The sequence below is a fragment of the Protopterus annectens genome, chromosome 7.part0 (assembly GCF_019279795.1).
Source record: "Protopterus annectens isolate FY-2018-M chromosome 7.part0, PAN1.0, whole genome shotgun sequence".
Taxonomy (NCBI): domain Eukaryota; kingdom Metazoa; phylum Chordata; order Ceratodontiformes; family Protopteridae; genus Protopterus; species Protopterus annectens.
The window spans coordinates 1436706011-1436732587 of record NC_056739.1 but is presented as its reverse complement, the minus strand read 5'-3'; positions in this window follow the sequence as shown (position 1 = coordinate 1436732587).

The following is a 26577-nucleotide window of genomic DNA, read 5'->3' as shown; positions in this document are numbered from 1 at the left end:
AAATTAGGGCGGAATGCACTCAGTGCCTTGTAAGATAGCCATAGTATTTAGTGACGCTATTAAGCTTCTTAAATTTAAACAAATAAAGTGACTTGAAAAAATAAAGAAAATGCTACTTTATCAGCTGTCTAAATTAAAGCATTTATTTTACATTCATTTTTAAAATATTTTCATGCTGCCTGAAGTCAAAGTATCACCATCTTTCCTGCTAGAGCAAAGCTATCTCACACTTCAGTAGTTAAATGTTGGCATGTACAGAAGTGTGTCATGAAATGCAGGCCATTGGGTAATATATCTTTAGCATGCTTCAAAGCAACCTAGGTAAGGACCAATGGGCATGTAATAGGACAAAACTGTTTTTTTTTATACTTCCCAGGAAGTACTACTTATACCTCTCCATGGAGAGTAGTATCCCTTTCCTGTATTCATGATATGGTACAGACAACCAAATTACTAATCTGTTTGCTAAATCCCAGTTACCGATCACCCTGTCAATGAGCCAACCAACACTGAGTTATAATGCCTAAATGAACAAACAATTTCCTTTCAAAAAGGTCTGACACCAACAGCAATGGCTGGGAGGTTGCCTTCATTAATAAAATATGTCATCAACATTAAACATTTATGAATGAAGAAATGAAAGTATACATAGTTTCAAGGGGGTGTATATCACCACACTGAATGGTGATAAGTTTGAACACCCTTTGAATCGAAAAGTCAGAAAGCCCTAGACTGCGAAGTTACTTAACATCAATATTTTTTTCCCAGGGAAAAAAAATTGATAGGCCGTCTTCAGGGCTTTGCTGTTTCCTCCACTGTATTGCAATCTCGGAGTTGTTATATTTAAGTAGGGGTGCTGTGGGGGGTACAGCCCCCCACATTAGGGGTGTTGGGGGTGAAGCCCCCCACTTCAGTCTGTTTTTTTTTCATGGAGCAGCATTTTTCCCCTGGAAAAAAAAATCGCTGTTCTGTGAGTTCACTGTTTATGGTTTTTGGATTTTTAGGTTCGAACAATGGGTGTTTGAACTTATCACCATTTGATCTGGTAATATAGACCAGTTTCAAGGCTATATCTAATGAGTTTAATGGAAATTCTTCTTCAATGTATGATATATGATGGATGTGAAAAAAACATGCCCTGGGATTCATGAAGCTTGCGCCATGAGCTGGAGTAGCGTCGGCGATCTAGTGCCAAATATAGCCATCGAGCGATTCAGGTAAGAGCTGTTTCCACGTGCACTACCAACATACGCTAGAGCTGTGCAGCTTCCGGCGCATGTATGCTAATTACCCCATGCGCAGCAGTGTAGTATGCAAATGAAGGTATATAGCGATTCATGAAGTTGTGCGGGTGTAGCGTAAACATGTAGAAATGTAAACCAAAAAAAAAAGGTTTACATGTTGTCAAACATAAAATCGGAGCCATGAAAGCGGACCAAACTTACGTATTATAATATTAATATATGCCAATGGCTAAATATATAGCCAATGGCATAAAACAACATGCACAACATATAAAAAAATAACATTTAATTTCATGGCCATACCAACGCAAAGTAAAACCGCAGTGCATCGGTGCGCAAACGGGCTCATAAGGAAAATATATTTAGATGTCATAAAACTGTAATGTAACACAATTCTTGATATCCCCATAATAGTCAATAGCATACATGCTACACCACAACCATGGCACAAGGGTTACTAAGGGTCTGTGACAGTGTTCCATGCAGTAACTAGGAATTAGCTGTCAGTGCCGTGCAAATGAGTCAAATTATACTGAATCGCAAACGTCCCGCCTGCATAAGGATATACCACATGGGATAGCATTACAACACCGAGGAGTGGCCTGGAGGTAAACACGACATCAAGAGAGGGGCGTGCCACTGTATCTGTAAGCACATTGGATCATTGCTAATCCGTGTTCTGTGTTGCTAAGCAAAGCCGCAGGATAGGGGTCTGGAAGTAGCCATAGCTTTGCTTAGCTGAGAGCACACAAGGTAACCAAAAGTTCATATGAATGTGAATGAAAACGCGCACAAAACCCGGTAAATGGATGTGCGTGGCGTGCACCACAGCTGAAACAGGAAGGATACGGGAAGACAATAAGGAAATGCTGCAGCATGGTAATTGGAGTACAAATGAGTAATTAACACCTAGAAACTCACAGTGGGCCATAGACAACAGCTAACAAGGCTGCTAGCAGCTAACTGCAGAAGAGGAAATGGGAGGTGCCATACAGCAAAGAAAAGAGAACTGTCACAGCAGAACAAAGCAAACTTGCTGTAGATCAGCTACATAACACATTTCCCAACACAATCCTGTGTTGTGAAAGCACAAAACAAGAAAGGCGGCAGCTGGATGCATGCCTGACAATGGGAGGTGAATCGGGTTGAAAATAGAAGTAAAGGGCAATAGATGAATCATGGCAGACAAGTGTAAGTCAACACCAAAGGCCCCACAATAGGAATACCTGCTGTAAAACCAATAATTAAGATACCCTGCAGCTGGAATAGCACAAACACACCCAATTACACCAGCATCATCCATTGCACAATAGTATAAGGTGTGAAAGCCCCACACACACATATTTGTGTATTCCCAGACACTCTGCACCATTGGTGTATACAGACGGGGAACTTTTAATATGTATATGTTAGGGGCTGCCATAGCTTCGATTCACCAGCATGTGTTGGAGACTGATGGTGGTGTGGAAGATGATGCTGACAACCAACTCAGCAGTGGAGGAGGATACGAGTGTTCAGATCCAGGGTAACCTACCAGAGGCTGCATGATCTGGAGATAGTAGAGCATTACAGGGTGGACAGGGACATCATACAGCAACTTGTTGAGCTGTGCCGGCCACGCCTCAGAGCCAGAAGTAACAGAGGGGAACCCATCCCAGTGGACCCGAAGGTATGTGTAAGCTTGAGAATACTAGCCACAGGTACCTTCCAAAGGCCAACTGGGGATATCATGAGGATCTCACAGGCATCAGTATCCAGGGTACTCCACCAGTTCCTGGATGCCATGATACCACATGCCAATGAGCACATACACTTCTGCTGAATGCAGGAGGAGTTGTCCAACAATAAGCGTCTCTTTCACCATGTGGCAGACTACACAGAGGTACAGGGTGCAATAGACTGCACACACATACACATCAAGTCATCACCCGGTACACATGGTAGGCATTACATAAACTGCAAGGGATTCCCCTCCATCAACTGCCAGGTCATGTGCAATGCCCAGGGCATTATCATGGATCTATGTGCTGGCAGTCCTGAAAGCTATCACAACTCCCACATCTGGCATGCCTTACAGCTGTATCAGGTATTTGCCAGGGGTGATATCCCATATGGCCACCTGGTGGGGGATGCTGGCTATACACTGGAAACCTTGATGATGACACCCATCAGAAATGCACACACAGCCATGCAGGAATGCCACAAATAGGCACACGCAGAAACCAGAATCATCATAGAGCGTGTGTTTGGGATGCTGAAATCACGGTTCCATTGTTTGGACATATCTGGTGGAGCCTTGCAGTACTCTCCAGGAACGTGTGCCCACATCTTCATAGTATGTGCCATGCTACACAATATGAGCCTGTGGAAACAACTGCAGCAGGGACAGAATGGTGAAAGCCATCACAGCCCACTACCATTGCCAAGGGACCCACAGGCACAGAGGGACTCAGACCACGAACACCCTGTGCTAGCCCCAGTAGGCAGACAGAGGCGTGCCCAGTATGCCCATGCCTTGGCAAAGAGGGAATGTATAGCACACATACTGACAGTGTAGGCACTCATGGACTGTCACCCTTCTCCACCTGCACACACAGCAAACATGGATGCCACACACACACGACCACCTGTAAATTGTCATGTATAGGTGGTCTACTGTGTGCATCCTACATAGGTAGCCCTCAACTATTGTACTCACAACTTCCATTGGCACAAGGTAAGTCAATACCTGAACAGTATATTAAGCTATCAGCATGTGTTCATACTGTATGTACAGGTTCATAGATACATAGGTAGGTACACGCCCATCCGCCGAGGCCACTCATAAGCATAGGCAAAATGTGTCTGCTCTTGCCACCCCATCAATCAACTAATTGTCCCTCTGTGGAGCAGAGCCACTTGTGGGATCCCTGGGGTGTAGCTACTGTTCACCACCCACTCTGCAAGGATTCCCCAGAGTGTCAGTGAGGGGTTTTGTATAATGTAATCAGGGATGTAGTTCCAAATAATGGGGAGTATCCTAGACAGGAATCTTCACAGATGTGTACATGTTACATAGTATAACTTAAACACAGCTTGCATATATAGGTAGTTCTCCACAGAATAATAAACATGTGGAACACACAACTGCTGAAATATGTGTTAATCACCCTTGCACTACCAGTGCCTGCTCTGAGAGGTAAGATATCACTGCCAGGATTAGAACACACAACCATATACACATTCATCACAATAACATACCACTAAGCTACCTGAGATGTACCAATGGCAGTCGTGTATACTGACAGGATAAAAGACAAAAGGTAGGAATGTGTTGAAATAGGACAAACCAGCATGTACACAATGAAAGGTGTATGTTTTATATAGATATATATCTATATATATATATATATATATATATATATATATATATATATATATATATATATATATATATATATATATATAAAGAGAGAGAGAGAGAGATGTCGAGATATGTTGGTATATGGGGATATACATATATATGTAGATATATAGATAGGTTAACAACATCTACATAACCATGGAGGTACACATAAATGGGATACCTACCACATACCGACTACTTTACAAACTGACACACGTAATCCCGAGGCTTAAGGTCCGAAAGAACACAGTACCAAAACACCCGATGCGCAAGGTGTAATCTCATGATGTTAATGGACAGTTAGTCAGTGCTTCTGGTGTTGCGGTTTGGGTAGGTTACTCTGTGTACGTGTGTTTCTTAGTGATGTAGTGTGTGTAAGTATGTGTTCTGTGTGTGGTGTGTGTTCTTGGGGGACTGTAATGTGTGGTTGTGGTTGTGGGTTAGCTTTGTGCATCTGTTTGTGTGACCTAGGATGCAGAATATTAAAGTAGGGGATGGTGTGGGGGCGCAGACACCTACATGTGGGGTGTAGTGGGGCTTGGCCACCTGCTCATACGTAGTGTAAGATGGTTTGTTTGTATGTGTTGGGTAGCAGTGTGTCTGTGTGTGCATGTGTGTGTTCCATGTTCGTGTTACCTTCGTGAGTTACTGTCAATGTCAGTAATGTGGGGTATGGGAGTCTTTTCCTGGGACTGTGTGCATTGGACCACTGTGGTTTTGGGATTCTGTAGGTTTCCCATATACAGTGGTTGAAGTGTTCACATATGTGTATAACGTAGACCATAGCAATCACACATTGCGCCACTACCAACCTTTATGAACAAAGGATATGGAGAGTATATGCCTATACACCATTACAAATATGTGCTATGGACATGAGCCAGTGATAGTGTTACCACCTGTTCCACTTTGCGAGGGACACTCCCTCTTTGGGCGGTTGTGTCCTGACCAAATATATTAAATGTGGCAAATGTCCTGGGATTGTAGGATATAACTATGTCCCATATGTACTGTAATAGTTGCATACAATAGTTATTTCTCTATCTAAAGTACCTACATGGTGCAGGAAACAGGATAAGCTACTAAACTGCTACAAGAATAAGCTTATAATTAGGCAAAAAAGGAAAGTTCTATCCCTTGTACTGTCCGTGGGTTTGTGTCGGCCTGTAAAATCAGATGTGTGTCCTGAAAAGGACCCACTATGGACATATGAAAAGGTGGCAACCCTAATCAAAGAGGGTCAGTCATCAACACAACTACGATGACTGCAAATACCTATGACAGAAATACACAGCTATCATGTAGCAACACGTTATTATATTCAGATGTATTACCGAAGGGATTCAAGGACTAACATCACCTGCATGCTATACAGGAACCACATAACAGTGCCTTAATGAATCAGCCTGCAAATACCATTGTATTAGTCCACAAAAGGATAGGTTTTCAAATAGGGAAGGAACCCTCACGCACATAGCGATTATGTATAAAAGTAGTTCCTACACACCTGCATTTGCTAAGCACACCCAACAACATCACTCCTACACCCAAACATATTACAATACAAACTGTAATAACATCACAAATCATTCATACACTGTAAGACATCTGCAGAAGGCTTAACATAGCTTGTCAGAGACACACTAACATGGCCCTATGTGAAATAGCTGCTGTTATACAATGGAACAGCTGCTGATGTAATAGGGTTTGTTTGCACTAATCCCATTTCAAAGGGTTGTGCGTACACTGAGATGTTAGAAATTAGTGAGTAACAGCACAGTATACTACACTTGTACACCAAATCAAGGATGTCTGGTGAGTACACTGTACACCACATAACAGTTCATGCATAGCCATATGGCCTTGAGCTGGCCAAACATCCTTCCCAGACTTAAACATCTGCAGAAGTATCAGGTACAAACAAACCCTGCATAAGTAGCACTGTTCCAAAATATAACAGCTGTACTCACATGAAGAACTAAATCATTTACACACAGTCTATGAGAGTCATGAAGCTAATATATATCTCTGTGTGTCTCCATGTAACTTTTGAAATATATCACAATAACACATCTAGGCCGTCTTCCTCGAAAGTAAGGTAATCGGACACCGCCCAAAAGGAGTACTCACTTATACACCACTGTTGCCATGGTATCAGCTAATGGAGTAGCTGCACAGCTGATGTGCATCCAATTAACTACTTTGGAACAGCAATTGGTGGACAGGATACCACATGTTACCAATATGTAACTAGAAAAGGATGTGTTATCACAAATTCAAACCATCCGTATATACCAGCGGAACGTTACAAAGAACATTGAAACACAAACCGAAAAGGATTGAATCAACTGTTAATGACACCTCGGGTTACTAATAAGGTATGTACAACAGTCAGTATGTCTGTGTATGTAGTACTATTCTGTAGTATTTAAAGTGCACGCAATCCATATAGTGGAAACAGTTATCTTGTAGTGATGTATTGTTGAGCATAGTAACGCTTGTAGTATTTGTGTGTACTGCTGTAGGTCACAAGGCAAACACCGCATACACCACAAGGGATGTTATATAAGGGTTTTGAACAGAACTACTCCTCACCAGCCGACGTCAGTGGCAGGGCTGGTCCAAGAAGTATGCGCTATAACAGGGGATAGTATATGTTGATATATTGTAACTGTAGCCATATGTATGGGTGTAATACAGAGAATAACATGTGGAAGGTTGGGCCGCTGTGCAAGTATGTTTTGCATTGTGGGATATTGCGCCAATAACTGTGTAATGTACAGTATTGTAGGCAGATATGTATTACAAGCTACATAGCATTACTGTAATGGTAGGCAAACATTAATTATGTCAATTGGCATTTACAATACACAATAACAGGATACATATGTCTTTTAGTGAGCCGACAGTTTATCAGCATGATAGCAAAGTAAAATGGAAGAGCTATTTAACTATCCATGCACATAAGACATGTAATATGTGCAAAGGTACGTACTAGGCTGTCTTACCAAGGGTATCTGTAAGCCTAGCTACCGTATGTTGTCTTTTGCCACCCCCATAGGTTGGTTCCCTGTGCCTCTGAACGGCAGAGCCAATAGTTCCCTGTGCCTCTGTCTAGCAGAACCACTGCAGTGATCCCCAGGTACATGACTGCCTCCCATCCACACGTCAAGGTTTCCCTTGAAGAGTGCTCATGAGGGGCCCTGCCTGATGTACATTGGAATCACGTTCCAAAGCATAGGGAGTGTCCAGGTCAGGAACCTATCTGTCCAGCACATCCTACTCATCGTTGCGGTTAGGGGTATATACCCCTAGAGCATGTGGCTCGCAGGGGCTTCTGTTTAGGTGGAGCATATCCAGCAATACAGGGTTGGACATGGGCCTTGTATGTCAAGCAGAGATCATTTGTGAGTATACGGTATGCAACTGAGTACAGCGAGAGTTTTGTAGGTTGGGCTGCATAGGTTATCTGTTTGAGATCAGTAATCCTCTTGGTGTGGTACTGGTGTGGTCTTCCAAGCTGTTGCAGTTGTCTTGTAAGGTATATCCCAAATGGGGTGTTGCATCCTTTAATGGGTCTGATATGACATGTGTAGAGTCACAATGGCCCCTCTGATCTGGATGCGAACCCATTAGAGATTAGGCGGGCCATGTAGAAGGATATTCTAACCACCTTGTCATTATGGGTATCAAAGGAGAGATTGCTATCTACTGGTGTTTCCGGATCCCGTATTACCTTTTCTGTATGTAGGGGACTAGCACCTATGTTGTAGTCTGCAGGTAATTAGTTATATCCAAAGGGGATGACTATGCACTTTTAGGCATTCAGCTTGACGCCATGATATTAACACCAGGTATCCATCTCAATGCGACCCTTCCAGAGGGTGTCTGTAACAGCTGGGGAAACAATTATGTCCCCTAGTTTGCAGTCGTCTGCAAACCTTTTCAGCCAAAGCCCTCCTGTGCTTGTCTGTACATCAGAGAAGTATATACCGAACATGAGGGGCCTACGACTAAGCCCTGGGGGATGGCAGCTGTAACTGGTATACAGTCGGACCTAGGGCATGCAACTCCCAATGTGTGGGTTCTGTCCGTGAGCCACTTTGCAAACCATCACATGACGTAGGGGCTAATGTTCAGGCGGATGGGTATGTTGATAATACCAGAAGGAGGAATGGTGTTGAAAGCCTATGAGAGATCTAGGTAGGCTGTGTGGACCTCCTTACCCTCATCTAATGCCTTGGTAACTGTGTCTAAGAAGTCCACCAGGTTTAGGAGGCATGGTCCGGCCTTAACAATGCCAAAGAGGGAGGGGTCAAAGGTTGAGAGGTACCCAATGTCTCTGTGGCAGTGATCCATGATGTGCACCATAGTCTTGCAGACCAGGCTAGTCAGGCCTATAGTGAAATAGGTCCCATGGTCCATTGTGGTGTCACCTTTGTGGAGTGGGATAACCATTGCTGTGTGCCATTCAAGGGGCACTATTCCCGATGTGGCGCTATTATTGAACATGGTGCATAGGTGAGGAGACAGAAAGATCCAAAGTTCTTGTAAAATGCAGCCTGGGATATTGTCCGGTCCATGGATGCAGTGATATTGCCTTTAGAGTGTGCAGCTTTGAGAGGGATCTGCCAGGATGTTACCAATATCAATTGTTTCTGTAATGTTCATGCCTTTGTGCTGTAACTCAGAGCAGATCTGGTTGTTGACATCAAGGCTTTGTGGTTGTTGTTGGTATTAGTTACTTTATAGTTTTCATAGCTAGCTTTGGAGGATCTTATAAGGGATCTCACCTTCTTACTGAGGCTGGCCAGGGATCTCCTCCATGCATGGTATTGTACTCTCATTTGCAACAGTGTCTTCCTCCTGTAGTACAATATGTTTATGGCATGGGACCACCAGATCGGTTTAGTTAATTATGAGTATAGCATCCTGGTTCTGTTTGGGATAGCACAAGCCATGCACTCCTGTAAGTGCTTATTTATTTATTTATTTTATTTTACATTTGTTGACCGGGCTAGTCTAACTGGCTACATGTCCATTTTCAGTAGATGCCCAGGGAGAAAAGCTCCAAGAAACTTACAAAATACAATAAAGAAGGAAATAACAGTAAAGATACATACAAAATGCAAAATAAAAATTGTAGTTAGAACTAAAAAATATATTTGTTTTTCTTCAAAAAAAAAATAGCAAATAGTTGAACATTGTTAGAGAAATACTAACTACTATTATAGAGTGCGTTTGTGTCGGATTCAGCAGTTGTAACAGTACTGTCCATCTGCATGGGTGTCATGACGTCCACCACGTCTGCCTTAAGAAGCATGTAGTTGGCCTTGTAGACATATTATACTGTGGTTCCCTTAATGGGAGGTAGGTGCTGGATGTGGATATCAACGGTGTTCAGCACATGGTCTGATCGGACCAACGAGGAGTTGGCTTCACGTGTGGAGCACCAGTCACTCATGTTGGTAATGACTAGGTCTAGGATATTGTTGCCTCTGGTGGGTGTGTGAATATGTTGAGTCAGGGCATTGGTGTTTATGAATTCCAGAAACCGTTGAGCTAATGTGTTGGTACACGAGTAGTTTTCCCAGTTAATGGTGGGGTAGATACAGTGAGGCTTATGTGATGAGTGTGATGTTGTGTGACTGTGTACCTTCTCCACATGACAGCCAGGGTCAGGCTTGGTTGGAGAGATGTTTACCATCAGTTTGGCTAGATGAGTGCATCTCTCACAGGTTGTAGTGTTGAGTGGAAGGCAGAGAGGCTTGTCTGTGTATATGAGGCAATGTGTACATTGCCTCAAGATGTCCAGATTCATCAGATAGGCAGGTGAGAACACTGGCAGTTGACTCTTGAACATGCCTGAATATAGAACTACATTCACCTAGATAAGTGAGGAAAGTGAGTACAAGAGCTACATTACTCTACGCAAGTGAGAAAAGTATGTACAAAACCTGTTCACCCTTACCTGTAGGTGATGTGAAAGACTGAGTGCTATAGTAATTATTAGCTTACGTAGTGTTTTCAAGTCCTGAACAAGTGCTTAGCATGAATAAGCAATCTAGATAGGGTCTTGGATAATATAAAAACACTGCCCCCTCCCCCCAACAGGTACACAAGCATATATCCATGTACACCACAGGGCCCCTCTACCCACAACTATGTAGGTACAAACTGCACTCAGTCTGCATGGGACCTGCCCACATCACAGGTTGCATCATACACATATGGCAAAACAAGATGCTCTTCACGTACACATCATGTAAAACATAGCTCCATGTCAGGCTTTGTACACACTGAATGGTGCACACCAACAGGTATCACAACCCACAAAGGTGGAGACACCACTGATAATGGTAAGTACTGCACTACTACCCTGCTGAGTCTGGTCTGGAAGGCCATGAACATTGATCACTTAAGTGATGTCAGCAGTACAAATGTAGATGACAGTATGGTTGATGTCACACTGCATATCATAACCTTGCCAGGTCATAGGACTTCATCACCCATACTGTGTACCACCTACACTCGTTATACTAGATGTACATTCCTATGTCACAGGTGTGTTTTGCAACAGGACTGCTGGCAGAACCAACACTACAGAAGGTGTCTGAATAATAAGTGATCATCACACCAGTGGCATCTACAGTATGTCAGGGTTAATGAATTCTATTCCCCCTCATTGTGGTCCATATCTCACAGACAAACAGAAGGCATCTGCCTATTGAAGTATGCAAATGACTATGACCTAGGAGCAATAGCTGACTCGTAATGTCACCCCTATTTTAATAACCCTGTACCCATGAACTACCACCTAGGCAGCAGCCATCATAATGGACACTTGTGTGTGAGGGATGCAGCTGGGAAGTTGTCTTTCCTGTGACAGCTACATCATCTCACCTATCAGGGAGTCATATGTGGCAACCCTAATAATGATAGGGTGCCATTCATGAATATAGAGATCATTGTCCAGCCATACAGAACACTCAAGTGACCCATATCAGATCACATATTTCCTTTAAGGGGTACTGGCCATGTGCAGATGGCCTACACCAGTCTTTCCATTCCCCATCTCCACTATGTAGCATGATGCATGCCCTGAATAAATCCATGTCCAACCCAGTGATGTCGGACATGCTACACGTACTCATCCTGATCTCGAAAACATACTTCATGGACATCCACCTACCACATGCTGGACAGATCCTTGTCCCATACACTTGACATAGTCCTGCCATACTATGCATTCCTGTCCATCAAAGCTGCACATCGCTCCCCTCTCAGACATGGTGTGATGACCACATGGTAATGCATGGTATATGTATCATTAACCCTGTGGATCACTAATGTGGCACAGCTCCACCTGGCCCCACAGACCCACCTGTTGGCTACTGCCAAGTAACCTTTCATCCTAGATGCATACATGGCCCATGGCATATAGCCCACTTGTTGACTTTGACTGTACATGCTATAGTTGATATACATCCCTGCATATACCATCTGGCTAGCCAGTGTCCCATGTGTATCACATGTGCAACACAGGTGATACATGGCAGGATGTTGAATCACTGTACAGTGCCATGTAGATGTATATGGCAGAACACATACATGTAAAACCTTATGTGAGCATGTCTGCAGGGTTACAGGTCATGTTTGTTAAGGCAGTGTAAGTCCTTATATGTGACATATACACTGCATCAAGGTTGACTGCATTAATATGGGCACATCCAGCCATGTGCTGATTGGTAGGAACACCAGTACAGGCAAACAGACATGCTCACATCAAGACAGCAACCACATGGATTATGAGCAATGCAATCAGGTGACACACACACAAACATATATGGTGATAATATCCACTCAACATTGAGTGTCACATGTGTGTGACAAAACGTCAGTGTCATGTAGGTTTGCAAATACAACTATTTAAACGGAATTAATGCGATACACGTGTATGTTCAGCTGTAGCTCTGTATGTCTCTGAGGTACTGTGACCTGTCTCCATCATTATGTCTTCCAGGTATATTACTCTTGGAGGATGAGGCCTTCATCCCATACCTACTCGATAATCATGATATCCTATTCGGCCATGTGCCACAGGATGCACAGCAGCAGGATGCCCTGTGGATGGAACTTCTCAGGAGGGTTAATGATGTGGGTGGCCACAACCGCACATAACAGTAGGTGCGCAAACACTGTACAGACCTTATTAGATGGGCAAAACAGCGTGCAAATGCAATCGTCGGGGAACAAGGTGCAACAGGTGGTGGACCACCAACCCAGGCGCCATTCACACGCACCAAGGAGCTACAGGCCAACCTGGGGACACCTGCAGAACCACATCCACAAGTCTTAGCTGATATTGAGGAGGTGGGTGTTTCTCAACCACTGAGCCTGGAGTTGCCTGGTAAGTCAGTACTGCACCTATAACAACTATATTCCATATAGCTGCATGTATCACTGTACAGTATGTAATGCAACATCATATGAAAGGCATGTATACACACATGCCGCATACTATAGTATTGCTACTCTGTGTATGCACACGTGCATACACCATAGTATAGTCTAATGTACTGGTGTTTGTGTTATGCACATTGCTCCCTGTAGCCTTTATGCAGGGGTGGATTATGCTCATACTGCTGTGTTACTCCTATTTAGGTACCTCTGGCATTCTGCTGCAACAGCAGCCTGTTGCAGGTGACAGTGTTATTATTTATAAGGAACCGTAATGCACAGATCTATCTGCCATGTGGCCATTCACAAAATGTATACATAATGTATGGTCCTGTCACAATATACAGGTCGGACCTGCAATGCATCACAATGACTATCCTTGTGCAACACTTGCAAACTATGTGAATCAGCTCACTGAGATGAATCCTCACAAACTTTATTGCCAGATGTGTTGACAGCTGTGCATACAATGGTGGAGGTGCTGTTCACTTTAGGAATGCACAAAATATCTGATCTACACATGTGGTGAATACAAACAGTACTACACAGTGGGCTGGAGTATGGCCAACACACAGGTTTCGCCGGTGTGGATCATAGCCCTGCTATGATTGTCACACAATGTGATGTGCTATCTTGACATGTCCATGACATCTATTGGCCTGGCTGCTACACTGCCTACCTAACCTGAAAACATATCCCACATACCACCATTTATCTGCATAACCCTGTTGTCAATGGAGCATATATGTGATATGGGACAACACAGACATGTGAAATAGATGCCCATCACAATAATTTGGACAACACATTACACACATGGGCAGGGAGGATGGCCAGATACATGGAGCAACACACACAGTAGACGTGTTGTGCTTGTGTGTACACCCTGTCGTACAATGGCTACACATGGTTTGGCCATGGCCTTTGTATAATGGTCATAATGTAGATGTGGAACACTAGACATCCTACAGGCCTGTGCACATCTTGTGCAGGCGTAACATCAATCCACCACATAAGATGTGTTGAACATCTTGAGGGTGTTGCAACATGACAGCAGTCACCTGTACAGTATCCACATCAGGCCACAGATACAGTACATTTCCATTGCTGGTGATGGACATAAATGCCATACTAGCACCTCGAGTGTGTGTGTGTGTGTGTGTGTGTGTGTGTGTGTGTGTGTGTGTGTGTGTGTGGTACACAGATGTCATGTGGGATATGGTGTACTGACGTGTTCGCCATGTCTGCCCATAGTTGCCAGACTGCAGCAATATGGTTGCAGATGTGCAGCGGTGTCATCCGTATACCCATCAGTGACCTTTGTGACAACTTCCACATCATGGTTTAGTGTGTATAAACCTCAGTGACATGGGTCACATTCCACAGTATATATGTATTGTATCTGAACACAGTCGCAGCTATGAACCATGTCTGTAACTCACACTGTATAGCACTAGAGACGCCTCATGATTCCCTGCAATGGCCATGCACATCAGCTAAATTTACAGTATATCTGTAGGGTGGACAGACAACACTGAATTGGTACACCATTGCCCCACTGTATATTTGACAGGACACCATTGTGTTAAACATGTATGCATGTCATTGCACACATCAGCAGATCACATGTCATACTACATGTGATTATCAAGGTCATATGCCACACATCAGGCAGGTGTACTGTTAACCTGTGCTGGTGCACATGGTGTAACACACAGGGATGTATGCTAACCACTACTATGATTGTGTAATTTGCATGACATCTGCTATCACACATGCATGCTATTGTGTGCAACCTAAGAATGTATGATAACTACCACTATTATTGTCTGCACTGCATGCCATCTGCCATATCACATGCATGTTGCATGCCTTCTGTCATATCACATGCGTGTGTGTATGTGTCTATTGTATAGATTGTAATGTACAGTTCTTGTCTTCCCTCACAGGTGATGTAGGTGCATTCCCCTTCTGTGGTACATCAGATGTTAGTGTCCCCACAGACTCTAGCAGTGATGATAAACATGATTGGGACACAGGCAAAGTTGTCAGGGGCTGAAACTGTGCCATTGGTTGCCATTCCATCTATATCCACCTCATCCCCGCACACAGATCCCATACCTGTGTCACTGTTGGACAGAGGCACAGTATACTAACCTCGAAAAAGGGCATAGCAAAATAAATTTAAAATGGGTGGCGAAAGCCAAACACATTCTGGCTAGGCTTATAAATGCCCTAGGGCAGATAGCCTAGTATGAACCTACGAACCTATGAACCTGCACATACCCCATCACCAATGGCCATAGAGGAAGGACAGTTGGCGCGTGGTAGCTTGGAACAGGAAAGTGCGGGAACTATGGAAGGTGCGCCTGCACACCATGATGTCAGCCAAACTACTGGTGGTGCTGGCCAGTGCTGCTCGTAGGAGGACCACTGGCCAACATGCTCCTGCACGACAGAGCACAGCAACTGGTGTCACCAGATGCATGTTTTTGGCTGTAATGGAGGCACAGGCATGTGCTGAATGGTGCAACAGAGAAGATCAGAGGCTACAGAGGGCTGCTGTCCATTCTTTAAACAACAGCATCCAGGCAATGGTAAATGCTCAACAGCAGATTGCTGATGCTTTGGATAGACGGTTGGGTGACATGGTTGGAGTCCTTGACCCTGTCATGACAATCCGCGAGCGTGAGCTGTCTGTGTTGGAACATCTGGTAGGAATGAGGCGCCAGGCACATGGACATAGGCCTGCTACATCACCTGTGTCAGGTCTACATGTATGAGCTACCTCACATGCCTGCTCCCAAAGTGCCAGTAGCAGCAGCAGCGCATCTGGTGCTGTGCTGTCCACACCATGACACAGCAGGCCACATAAACATGGCCTGGGATGGTCCCAACAAGGACACGGTTCCAGTGGACTAGTGACATTAGACAGTACCCAATCTGCACCTCTGTCTGGTAGTGCCCGTGCAACACCTGGCAGGCACAGGTCACATGTCCGTGGCCGGACACCATGAACTGTAAAACCTCACCTGCACAGTCTGCAGCTGTCAATAATACCCCTGTGTAGGCCAGACACATGGTAGAATGTTGTGCAGACATACACGCACACACTGGACACATATGTAGGGCACTGCAACACACACATGCATAACATCCACACATGCCCAATTAGCTCAAAGGCCCAAAACCACACACATGATGTCATCCAATGGTGCAGCCTAGGCCTCTGGCAAACATTAACACTCTGTGCATATGATGATGCCTGTGCCGCTTCCCTGACATCCACACCATTGGTGCAGGGACATGCTCATATGGTCTGATGCACAGAGTGAACAGACTAGGATGATACGTTTAGTTTACAAATGTTGAGGACTTTTGACAGTCAGCAGATATACCATGTTGTACAGGTGTACAATACTGTTAACAGTATGTATCTTGTGTAACAACAGTAAATGCATGTTGGTCATGATGTTCTGCTGTCCTTCTTCAGGTCTAATTGCATGTGCTGGTGGATGTCAGTGTTTGCAGTTAAGTGTCCCATATGTCAATGTGTACTACTCACAGGTATGTATGAATATACCAGCATGCACTATGTAGCTGCCACATACCAGTGAGAATGTCCCACGTTACAAACATGTCTACCATTCCAAAAGCATGATAGCTGTGTGTTAAACTACTGTGGCCACAGACGTGACATCCATAAAGGGTGACATCACAGGTACAGTTACATGGAGTAGTGAGGTAAGAGAGTGGTCTAGCTGATTACAAGGGTAGAGGCCAGTGAGAAGTGTGATGCCTCAATGGGAATCAGTAATACACATTCCCATGACAGGATGCCAACACACAACAGTGCCCACACACTCAGGTATTGACACACATGTATTCAGTGACACTGTAACACACACACACACACACACACACACACACACACACACACACACACACACACACGCGCGCACACATGCACACTCATGGCTTCACTGACACAGTAACACACACTCGCACACAGTTGCTACTGGTGGGATGAGGACCCCTGCCTATGTGCAAATCATCATTACAGTACTGGTACCTCCATGATGCACCACAGAGAATACACATGTACAGGTAATCAGTACTGCCTAAGATCGGGGACATCAACACGGATAGTTGAATGCATAGCCTGGATGGTGGGAGGGGTCTTATCAGTTCAGTATGGTAACATACACCCTCACCCCAGGGACCAGTCAGCCCTACATACACACACTGTGGCATTCAGTAATTAATACACCTATGTCATGCATATACAGATACCTCACATTTGTGAGATACACGCCCCTGCCTATGTCCTGCTTTCTACATTGCAGTGTGTACAGATGTGTACACTAGTGTACAGGAGAGTGAGTAACAATTGAGATGCATTCCCCATAATACGTGACATATATGGACATACACGCCACCACACATGCCAGTACTGTGAATCTCAGACCTGCCTAGCTCATGTTATGTATGTCAGACGTACACCAGTATTGCACACATTACAAACTGTACTGATGCTTCCTGTTCCAAAAGTGCTGATATATGCACTAGGGACATCATATCTATTAATCGGTGTCAAGTGATTTACCTTCGCTGTCACCCTGACCGCTGTCTAAGTTGTGTGTTATGTCCTTCAGTTAAGAAAACCATTGCTTACTGGTTACACAGGGTATTGTAGGACCACTTGTGACACACCTGTGAGCTGTCCACAGCAAACATCCATCTGCAAAGATGCCCCGCCACTTAGTTATTTCAACACATCTGTCCATACCTGTGGTACATCTTTCTGTACATTCAGCATATCACCATATACAGTTGGCAATGTTGAGGCTCCACTGCAGCTGCATGATGTACTAGGATACACGCCACCTGCATATATCATCAACTGCACACGCATGTTATCTGAACACACACTACTTGTACAGGTGTGTAGGTACTACAATCCTGACATTTGGTCATGTTTGTAGGCATTGCAACTGGTGGATATGTGTAATGACATACATGACACATGGACTGTTGTATGATATGATGGGTGACCAGTACTGAGGGGATGTTACCTCTGTCAACACTGATATTACACCTTATGTACTGTTAGAATTCAGCAGCCATGGACCTACATTCCATGTGCATGTGTGTAATGGCTGTAGCCACCTGTTTGCACAAAGGACTACAACAGCTATGCTATTTACAGGTAAGTTGCATGTGTGGCATGTACATACCCAAGGCAAGTACACAGGTCAAGGGTCACATGGTGGTGTACTCGTCTGTCATACAACATGTATGGTTGCATGGTGGTGGTCCGAGGGCATGGTGGTGTCTGCAGTTAATATCCTAGAATGCAGCATGTGACACTGTGTCATGCAAATGACTCATCTGTGATGCCTTTCATGGGGGGACCGGTCAGTACATATGAGTGGCCTTTATGTATGTGGGTACACAACCTGGAGTGGTCCGTACCTGTGTTATGGCCCACATGTCTGTTTCTGAGGTATATGGTGGTAGTGCTAGGTTCTGAGGTATATGGTGGTAGTGCTATTGTGAACTACAGAGACATCAGTCAGGTGTTCTTCACTGCCTAGATGTCAGTACTCCCCATTGTTGGATCTACAGTGGCCAGCTGTAAATATGGATGCTACACATCTAGCCACGGTGGTGGTGCTGTGGTAGCGTTGTCGCCTCACAGTAAGACACTGTCCGGTTTGATTCTCAGGTAGAGCGTCTACTGCGTGGAGACATGCGTGAATGGGCGTACCTTCTTTGAAGGTTGTCCATCAGTCCTGGCAAGCCGGTACGTAAAAATCAACTGCCAATCATTAGAGGACCGGAGTTCCGCTGTGGCGACCCCTAACCGGGAAAAAGCAGAAAGGCACAAACAAACATCTAGCACTGGTTAGCATAAGAAAACAATGCAGTTGTCCTGTAGGTGTATGGGAGTTAACCTGTGTTTAGGACATTTGCCTTGGAATGGCATTGTGTGGGTGGATGCGACTTGGGTAATATCCACACTCCTTTGTATCATGGATGCATGTGATATGTGACAAAGGCCTGCCTACTCTCAGCCATGTAATCCCAGAATGACAGCTGATTTATAAAAGACTGGTGTCAAATATATGTAGAGCAGCCTTCCCACTAACAATGACAACTACTAACACCAGAGCCCATTAGAATGTGTTGTTTACATCTACCTGTAATAGCATGGCCACTGTGGCCCTCCGTGTTTAGCATCAGAGTGCATCCCAGTCAGCCCTGTGCTACTAGGAGTATGAGCATGCCCATTATATCCTTGTGTAGATGGACTCATAGTGTATTCCGAACAACCCTGTGCTACTAAATGTATGAGCATGCCCAATATATCCTTGTGTAGATGGACACATAGTGCATTCCGAACAGCCCTGCGCTACTAAGTGTGCGAGCATGCCCAGTGACACCTTGTGTTGGTTATGTGCCTCTGTGTATTGGCATGGCCATTGTAACCCTGTATAGTGGCAGTAGTCGTCCATTCCACAGATGGGCATACTCCAGGTCAGGATGGATTTATAGTTTAAACACACAGGTTCACAGGTATGTACATCTTAACTATCAGCATCCCTGTTGATGTCCGCATTCCCAGATGGTCATAATGACAGCCTTGACATGTGTAGTCTGTGTGGCGCGATTCGTATATATGTAGTATTGTAATAGTAATTTGTAAACAGGCAGGTGTTCCATACCCGACACTGGCATGTGTGTGTATGTCTGTCCCCATTTGCCGGTGGACTCTAAATTGCTTTTAGACTGGCCACACCCCATACATTTCTTATACCCACCGTTAGCAAGTCTGATGATGTCACCCATCTACAAATACACCTGTGGGAGTGCTGTGTCCCAGTAATCTCAGTAGCGCATTCTGTAACTGCATAAAGCTGTAGTGTAATAAAGTAGTTAGGTCGGTGTTCTAGTCCCACACTTGCCGTGTATGTGTGTGTGTGTGTGTGTGTGTGTCTCCCCAATTGCCTGAGGACTGAAAAATACCTTTATACTGCTCACACTCCATACATTTCTCTTACCCACCATTAGCAAGGCCGATGATGTCACCCATCTACAAATACACCCCTGGGAGTGCTGTGTCCCAGTAATTTTAGAAGCGCATTCTGTAACTGCGTAATGCTGTAGTGTAATAAAGTAATTAGGTTGGTGTTCTAGTCCCTCACTTGCCGTGTGTGTGTGTCTCCCCATTTGCCTGAGCACTGAGAAATACCTTTATACTACTCACACTCCATACATTTCTCTTACCCACCGTTAGCAAGGCCGATGATGTCGCCCATCTACAAATACACCCCTGGGAGTGCTGTGTTGCAGTAATGTTGGTAGCACGTTCTGTAACTGCATAATGCTGTAGAGTAATAAAGTAATTAGGTCGGTGTTCTAATCCCAGACATGCTAAGTGTATGTGTATGTGTGTGTGTGTGTGTGTGTGTGTGTGTGTGTGTGTGTGTGTGTGTGTGTGTGTGTGTGTGTGTGTGTGTGTGTGTGTGTGTGTGTGTGTGTGTGTGTGTGTGTGTGTGTGTGTGTCTGCCCGCATGAGACAAGTACAGTGATTTGTAGTATTCGCTGTAGCTCGTGCCCTAAACATGTGTTGCTGCAGTGTGATATGGTAGGGGATTATATACAGGACATGGCAAGTGTGTGTTGGTCTGTCAGAGCCTGTGTAGAGTTGGCCGTGATTGTCCTACCATTGGACATGTTTGGGAGCGGGATTTGTAATTTTCCTATATAGTATCCGTCTTATGACACATTGGCCACCTCACAAGGAGTACAGCTATCAGTCAGCCATGGCACTGTGTTGGCTAGCCATACCCATACATCTGGCAAATGGGCTGGTGAACTAAATATGCAGCCCTACTAGTACCCGGTATATGTCCCGCACCTATGTGCCATGCACATACAACCTTGCCTAGGATATCCCAATATGTTGCTAGTAACATACACATTGAGGACAGATTGTAGGCATGGTGTGTCCACAGTGGCCTGCAGAGGACATGGCAACCTGTACAGTGGTACAATAGGCACATATATGCAGACATTGTTCCTTCACTATGTTCCACACTGAATGGCTGCAACATATGTGGTGCCATAATATATGATCCACTAAGGCCAGACAATGCTGTACACATGTGCCCTGTATGGACCCATGCCACTGACACCATGGAATACCTGTCCATTCTATCCATGCAGGTGCAGGGCCGACCTGCTCACTGTAAGCAGGTTTCGCCACACCAGGCCAGTATTGGCATATCTAACAGGCTGTGTACACTACACGTGTCTGCCAAACCAAGAACACCTGTACATGTCACTGTACAGTATTGTGGGACATGCACATCCCAGGCAATGTCCATGTGAAGAACTATCCAACACAGACATGGCATGCATTGCAAAGCTATGGCCCTACACATTGGTAACCAGGATGGCAGGCCAGATATTTCAGTGTCCATCTGTGTGGGACATTGCAGACACTACACCCCTGCACTGCACACCATTATTGGTGATGCAATGGCAAGGATTACCCCTCACCCAGACTTGTACAGCCATCTTGCACAGCCAAACACTTAACACCCATGGAGCAATGCATACCTGCATGACAGTACTGGCACCCAGTGTCTGCATGTGGGTTGTAATGCTCCCAACCACAGTCACTCCCAGTATAAACCTTGCTGGCATACCAACAGTTGTCAAACACTTTCACATGGCCTAGCCCATTGAACCTCCAGATATCCCCTGTGGTGCATGTGGTCCTGTACATTACTGCAGTGTGGCAAACTAAGTAGTTACATTGTGTATTTGCCGCCCTGACAAAGGTGTCAATGTGTGCCCATTAGAGTGTAGTTGTGGTGACAATGGCATCCATTCACGTGGACTGACGTGTGCCACACCTAATGTATGTCTGCTATATCTGTTGCAGATGGCACTCACTCACCTACACACATGTTCTTACAGCACTGCAACATACTGCCTCTGTGGCACATGTAGTAATGTTATGCACATGTAATAGTAATGAGTAGTCAGGGGTTTGACCCTGTACTGTTTAGCGTGTGGCAGATTATGGTTAAGCCTCCAAGCCCTTCCCTGGTGTACATTGCCTGTCCCGCACACACACTCTCTGGTGGATGTGAAGGTGTACACCTGCACACCAGCAGCATGTGTATTGTAACAGATGGAAATGGTCAGGTGATGGCCTCTGCACCTATTGCAGTCCTCCTCTAACTGATTGCATGTGGTACAGCTGTGATGGTGTTCCCATAGCCATATGCATGATAAACGCAGTACACTATCTAGGGAAACATGTTATTATCTGGCCATGACAGTCACTGTGAGTGGTACCTGGATGTGGTGTTCTGACACGGCATAGCAGATGATATCTGGATGTACCTCAATCATTTTCAACAGTGGGAAATAGCCTAATGACAGGAGGGTGATGTGCCACACAACTACAGCATGTAAGTGTAGCTATGCTGCATTGAGACTACTGCCTGTTTAACATGTGTGTGGTAATGGCTATTCTGCATGTTAAAATACAGATATGACAGTACTCTATTCATGAGGGAACCCCATCTGTAGGGCCATCTGTGAACAGGTCAGTGTGTACAACCATTTGTTTCCTGTGTTGCACACTGAACACACCTCTGTGCACAGCAGAAGCATGGTGTGAGGATTGCAGACAGTACATGATGATAGGGATGTGTTACTGCCATCGTATCCCTGACTGGACATGTGTCACATGAGACAGTGGTATGACTGACACTGTGTGGGATTCCCAGTGGCAAGCCAATGATGGGCAACTGTTCATAGCTGTGGTCACACGTCTTCTACACATAGTACAGTTGCCATGCGGTATATATGCATGTGTTGTGCTCCCTTTTCAAATGTATACCAACTGTCGGGTTGCTGGTGATATCTATACATACTGTCGTAGGTAATCCTGTATGCTGTTGTTTATCACTAAGCCATATGTGGGTTTAAAACACAACACCATAGGCTGAATGGGTTGGTAGGTCCCGGCAGATCCTCCTGTCCCACTTCAGCTGACCATGGCACCGGGCACTAGCACATCTGGGGCCCAACCATTAACATCAACCTCTGTTGGCTCTGCACCACCTTTTGGTGGTACCACCACTGAGGATGGAGCATGTAGCCCTTGGAGCGGGACCAGACAGGTACATATCTGCTGTTGTGCGGTCCTGGACATGTTTTGTAGGTGGCTCCCTAAGGGGTTACAAAGCCAGATACACCAGTTCAAGGGTATAGTGTCACATTTACAGGGTGATGCTGCCTCTCCTGGACAGCCCCCAACACTGCCTACTTTGCAGCTGTGTAGGTGCAGTGGCAGTTTGCCATGGCTGGAGACCTCTGTCCCACTGTTCCCATGGGCTTTTGAATGTCAGATTAATAGCACCAACCTTCTAAATGTGTCCCTGAGGTGTATCCTCCCCACATGTGTCATATACCAACCCTGTAGGCTGTCATTTCTGTGCTCCTACCTATCCTCCCCTGCCATACGTACACTCCTTCCCCAACATCTGACCCTCACCTACGGACACATAAGGCCATTCAGCTCCTAGGACACCATCTGCCCTATACATAGCTGTCCATTACACACGTGCCCACTGGACACATGAAAACCTTGTAATATGTATCATAACATACTACTGTTATCCTCACCACTGTCCCTCAGGCACATGGTCCTGGTATGCATATCACTCCTACATGGTTCAGGTACACGTGAGGAGGATGACCTCATTGTACACAAAACACTATCGGTCCCTCTGTGGTTACCCCATTTACCTTTATCATGATGATGATGTTGCACACAGCACATTGCAGGAGTACTGTTCACACATAATGATTGGACAGGTACTGTTGTGTTAATGTACATTACATGCACAGAGTGATATATACAGCCAATGTACAACTATTGTCTGTCTGAGGGAGTCTTGTGATCACATAGAGCAACACCACTACATAATACAGGTGTCGCTGGTGTTTCCCATTTCATTCATTTGTAATGCTTTGTTGCCACATGGCATGTCCCTGATACATCTCTATATATGTATGTACCTATATGCGGGACATAAACTCTCACATGTACTTCTACATGATAGAATATATTCCTATACTGTTGAATGAACGCTCTGTATGATATCCTCTGGTTACAGCCTCCTACGCTCGATTAGCCATTACATTGCTTAACCAATGCAATACTCGCATACTGGCAGCCAAACACGCTTACACCCGCTCGTTCCTGCACTTGCTAATGCACCGGCATTGGTGCTTGCATCTGTCACTCACACCCCTGGGTGTAAGCGAGGACCACAATATTACCTTGTGATGCCTATTACATCATACTACATGGCTCCAGTATTGAGATTGGCCACCCATTAGGTGACGGCATCAAGTTTGACTGTACGGAATCTGCAGCCTGTCCAGTGACACAATCATATTTGTGTGCACCTCATACAATGTGCTCCCACCTTTGATGGCTATTACATTGGAATACTTGAATACAGTATCGGAAACAGCTGCCTATTAGGTGACGGCATGGCATTCATCTGTATGGAATCAGCGGCCTGTCTGGAGAATCATACATATTGGTGTGTTCCTCTTAGGCATACCTTGTGATGCCTATAACATTGGACTACATGACTACAGTCATAGTCGACCTTAGGTATAGGCCAACTAAGCGGCCACCTAGGACACCGCTTTAGTGGGTGCACTTTACCAGTATTTATTTGGTGTAGGTAGACCAGGATGGGGGCACTGGGTGGTGTGGTGAGGGGTGCCATTGTGCCCTCTGCCTAGGTCACCAGTTGATCTAAGGCCACTCCTGACTATAGTATCGGGAATGGCTTCCCATTAGGTGATGACATGGCATTCGACTGTACGGAATCAGCAGCCTGTCCAGTGAATTAATCATATTTGTGTGTTCCGCATACACTCTGCTCCTATCTGGCTGATACATGGGAACCGAGACCATGCATTACAAATGAGTAGTTGGGTTGTGGTAGCCACATCCATCGGATGGGTCATGCTACCGTATACCTATTATAGGTTTGCAGCATTCTCAATTGGCCAAGGTAGGACTTTAGGGTTACCACCTGTCCCACTTTGTTAGGGACAGTGTGAAAATAATCAAGACATAGCACATGTCCAGATTACAGGACATTATTATATTTTACGTTTCATTAATAATTGCATACAACAGTTATTTTATATATGACACTTCTATATGTTATCTGAAGTAGCATAAGCAATTCAAATGTAACTAGATTAAGCTTTTATTTGTGCAAATAAGTGTAATCCTGAAGTATACATGCTTGTAGATATGTTTAGTCCTGGAACGTCTGACATTTCTACAGAATATGTCCCACTCTGGCCATTTGGAAAGGTGGCAACCCTATAGGACCTGTATGTAGAGACGTCAGACTTTGCAGGGCAACACACCCACAGCCAGTAGAAAGGGGTGCACTTCACTGTTTCACCTAAATAAAAGGTTACTCTTGTAGCATTATAGTTGCTTATACTGTTACCTACAACATTTAGGTGTTTCAGAGGATACATAATTGTTTTATGCTACTACTACAGACAATATAAGTAGACTTTGCCCTAAATCACAGGACATTTGCCTTAACTACAGTCATTATGCAGGACACAACTGCCCAAAGGGGAGGGTCTCTCGCAAAGGTGGACAGGTGGTAACCCCAAACCTTTTATTCTATCAATCGTCTAAGGTAATCAGTGGAACATGCACTTTCTCTCACTATCAGACCTCTCATACGAATGGGAAGAATAAACACTGAATTGGGGACACTGCATAACGACCTCAGGGACACATTTAGAAGGTTGGTGCTATTAATCTGACACATTGATGGACACAGAGCACATATGTATTCATGCACATTGTCTGAGGTTCATTCAGTTTATGACTCTTACATGTTGTCATTATGCATTATGTGTATTCCGCCACCTTTCCTCCTAATATCATTAGTTCTAGGATGGTTTAATTGAGACTGTGTTAAGATTCTGATTCGTAATCACAGATGTTCCTGGTAATCGGGGACACTTCAATGATATGGTCCCTATGTATTCCACCAATGGTTTACGGGCTGTCCAGTAGATGTGCTCTTATAGTTTGGGAGGTATGGGCATCTGCTATACCCACATCGGAATATTACTTACACCCACGGGGCGGTCCTAATACGTGTCTGCCAGCCAACACCTGCACGCCTAGCCCCATAATCACATACTTATAGTTCCCCCACCTGCCACTATTCTAAAGCACTTCCTTACTGTGGGCGCAGGTGAACACAGGTGGGATAGGAACACACCCCTACACACTGCCCACTCTCCCCACGTGTTGGGACACATGTCATACGTTGTGTCAACCCATGTGTTATCAGGCTTGCACAACCTACTGTTCCGTGTACAGCTACATCCTGG